Here is a 4,113-nt window from a genome sequence, read left to right as displayed (position 1 = left end):
GAGAAGTAGGAATGTCTGTTATAAAGACAGATCATGGTTTTACCCTGACCATTAGATTACATTTCATTTATACGTCTTCCAACAATAATGTTTATATCCTTAAGAGGGTGTGAAGTATTTTAGGCTAAAAGGCAGAGCTGTGGTGTGCAATGTTCTGTGCAGATGTGAGCGCAGAGCACATGCTGGTTGATTTGAGGGATGTTATGCAACCACATGACTCAATCAGGAGATCTCCTCCCTTCATCAGGGTTTTGACACATTCAGCATACTTTGTGGCCGTTTCACATGCAAGTTTTTAGAAAACTGACAGATTCTTGTCATGAAGAACATGTTTCAGGAAATATCTGCATGTGTGCACAATTTTGAAAGTGGAACCGTGTAAAAGTTTTGAATCAAGGGTTTCCAGTAATTATTATTTTCTTGTCTATCGCCAATTCACTTGTAGTCCTTGCAAAGTCTTGGATTCTGTCCTTAAAAACATGATGCTCTATCCCTTTTTTTAGAAGATATTTTGCAGACATTTTGGCCCAGTATTTCAGCAGCAACACATATGTACAGAGAGGAAAAAAAAAAAACATCTATAGGGGGAGTCTGAATAGTTGAGCAATTATCTGATTACGAAAATCATTCTATGTCAAAAAGAACAACAACATGTGATTGGCGTGGTGTGTTGGAGCTGCAGAAGGCCAGATGCAGAAATGTGTGCATGTCTGTCAATGTAATGGATAACAGCTTGACCACATAGTTCATAAGGCTTGCACCAGGAGGGCTCAAACAGCAATACAATCCAATGCTAGCATTTGTTAATACTAGACACTCCAATTTGATTGGTAAACTCCACACTCTAATAGGCTTATAAAGGATTTATTGGGCCCAGAACAATGAGCTGAAGGGCTAGAGCAGTGCCAGGTCATGAACACCCAGAGATTCACAACATCCCCCCCTTCTGGGCATGCTTAGTTTCCACCATATCCACCAGTTACCTCTGCAGCTCTGTTTAAAAGCCAGTCGGGATGTTCCAAAGGTATTTAATAGTAGTGGTGGTGGGGGGGATTTCTGGACCTCCCACACTCAGGTTCAACCAAAGAGCCATGGCTTTTCTCTTTTGCCCCACCCCAACTCTGCCTCTCCGTCTTTCACTCTCTCTCCCCGACCATATGTGTAAGTGTAGGAAAAAAAAAAGCTTTTTAACCAGAGGCACCTTTCTCTTACACCTTGCCCAGTTGCTCCCCTTTCTGGTAAAGACAACACAGAGGGATAGTAAGCCCACACATAGGGAACACATTTAGCCAGGCAAAGGGCCAGAGCATTGCATTCCCATGGACCTGCTACGGGATAGAACTGCAGAGCACATTTTACATGTAAATATACCGAATTGGATGTGGCACATCCTCTCTTTTTTTGTCCTTTTTTTCCCCCCTTCCTCCCTCTTTCTCACATCTCATCCCCTTCACTCAAATCAGGCTTCCATGTTTTGACTGGCCATGCTGCCCACTGTGGCCAAGACAGGAGTAAAGCAAAAGCAGAGAATGGCTTGATATTCATTTGACTTTGATTTGTATTGCATCAGGAATTCAGACTTGTTAATTCAGACTTTACTTCATGGCTCAGATATTTGGGGGTAGGCAGGAGGAGAGCATGTTCAACACTCCCTTTGTAAAACTATGTGTTCTGTATGTATTTCTTTTTGTATATTTGTGTCTGTCTATCGAACTGTCAGTTGTGACTTAAGACCTAAGGGCTTGTTCCGTTCTGTGTATGTGAATGTGTACAAGCCTGTTTGCCCTCTGAGACCATTGTGTGCAGCCACATCTCCAGTTCCACAGTACTGATCTATATCTTTTACACATGTAACTGGCACTATCCATCAGCGCCTTGCATTGGCATGTCTCTCTGTTGTCTGTTGTCGCTGTCACTCTTTTGTATTTGGTGTATTTCAGCATTTAATACATGCTGCAAAAATGATTGGCCATAAGGACCTGTGAAGTAAGATCTTGAGCTTTAGATGGTGCTGTATTTGGGTTAATATGTACTGTATGTCTGTTTCTGTAATAGCAATTTAGTGTAGCGTTTATGTGATCTGGATTTCAGTGTGCGTTTCTTTCTCGTCCCCAGTGGTGGTGATGGTGGCGGTGGTGGGATTATGGAGTGGGTGTTTGCTCCCTTTCAACAGTCTCTCCACATGGCCTCCTGCCTCCTTTGTCTTTTTATAGCCTCCTTCTGGGAGACGCTGCTCCCTCCCAGAATGCAACACAAGCCAAAACACCTCTCAGTTCCTTTGCCAGAGCCTGTTACCCAGGGAATACTGCTATTCCTCCCCTACTTTTCTACACACACCTTCTCTCATCCCCCCAACCTCCAATCCCTCTCTTTTCAGACTGGGCTGGACACAGATTTTTGTTTTTGGAGCATGAACGTGATATGTGAGTCATATCGTTACACTTGAAACTGAAGCCTTGGGTTTCAACTATGACAAGTTTAACCTTATGTGTTCCTGAATTATTATAGTCACCTTTCAGTCACATTCATTTTATCACCTTCAATTTGCAGTGGAAAGAATGTGGAATTTTTCTTTGCACTATGAAATCATTCGGACAACTTTGCTGATGTATTGTAGAAGTATGCTGACCAGTATGTGGTGTATACCAAATGTAATTTAGTGTTGTCAGCTCTGCAACATTTTTAGGAGAAAGCTTCTCTCCAAAATCACATTGTGATTGTAAGCATGCTGTAAGATGTTGGTCTCATTGGTCATTTTTATGTTAAAGAAACCAACCAGCGGTATTGCCAATGCAATTGGAGTTCATTGTTTTACATCAATAGTACAGTGCCACACCTGGTGATTCTACATTGATTTCACACTGTCCCGGCAGACTGGTTGGTTTTTGCTCATTACAATGCAATATGAGAACTTGCAGAGACTTGGGACAGTTGATAATTTGCGGCCTTTATTTTCTATTTGGAGAGGCTAAATCATGGTTTGCGTGTGAGGAAAGCTCTCATGCTAAGCTGTTTAAAACTGCACCAACATGCAGGTTTTTAAGAGATATGTGTTAAAGAGAATTATATTAAAAAGTAATGCCACCTACAGCACAAACAGTATGCAAATTAATTGTTTCTTGCATTACAAAGTGAGCTAGACTGAAAAATCGTCCCAAGACAATACATCAGCAGATCTATTTTAACAATCTAAGCGCACGGCGTGAAGCGCCAGGCGCAGGTGCGTTGAGGGCTTGTACGACTTTTGCAAGTTTACCCAAAAGTAGGTTTAACCAAGTTTAACCAAGTACAACCCTTTTGAACCATGCCCCTGAATACACCTCCCTGTAAGACTGGCATGTCCATGGGCGTAAAAACGGGCGCAGGTCCATTTGCTATTTAAAAACTACCAAAGACACTTGGGTCGGACTTTGCGCTGTCCTGCGCCTGTTGCAAGATAGAGCCCATAAGCTTATTACAAATATGATATTATCGGTGTGTCGGCCAATAACTAACAAGAAATTGCCTTAAAGATGTGTCAAACTAGGCTTGATACATAAAGAGTGTCACCATTACATTGTTTGTCCATTAGTGAGCACGTACAAGTTCAACTGTAAAATGTCCAACTTACTGTGTATCTTGGTCACATTTCTTTAAAAAATTTAAGTAAATACATTATTATTTTTTTGGGTTCCCAGATATGGATATCAGTATTGGGCCCCAAAAAGCCAGTATGGGCTCAGCTTAGACAAAACCAGTCAGCTAGCTAAACTTCAAGCATGCATTAAAGAATAAAATCATGGATGACCTACAATTTTCTGATGTTTAACGGAAGTTATTGTGCTGGGCCCTAAACATTTCCAAACCTCATTATCTAAAGATAAAGCTGCTCTGGATGGCATTGGCCTGGCCTCCAGCACTACTGTCAGAAATCTAGGACTTATATTTTTATTATGAGGATATATCCTTATCGCCCACTTAAATCAAATCTCAAGAACAGCCTTTTTCACCTTTGTAACATTGCCAAAATTTGGCACATTCTGTCTCAAAACAATGCTGAAAAACTAGTCAATGCATTTGTTACTTCCAGGCTGGACTACTGTAATTCCTTACTATCAGGTTGCTCAGATAAGC

This window comes from Etheostoma spectabile, chromosome 2, assembly GCF_008692095.1.
Source record: "Etheostoma spectabile isolate EspeVRDwgs_2016 chromosome 2, UIUC_Espe_1.0, whole genome shotgun sequence".
Lineage (NCBI taxonomy): Eukaryota > Metazoa > Chordata > Actinopteri > Perciformes > Percidae > Etheostoma > Etheostoma spectabile.
The sequence above is the reverse complement of the archived record's forward strand: the minus strand, read 5'-3'. Positions refer to the sequence as shown.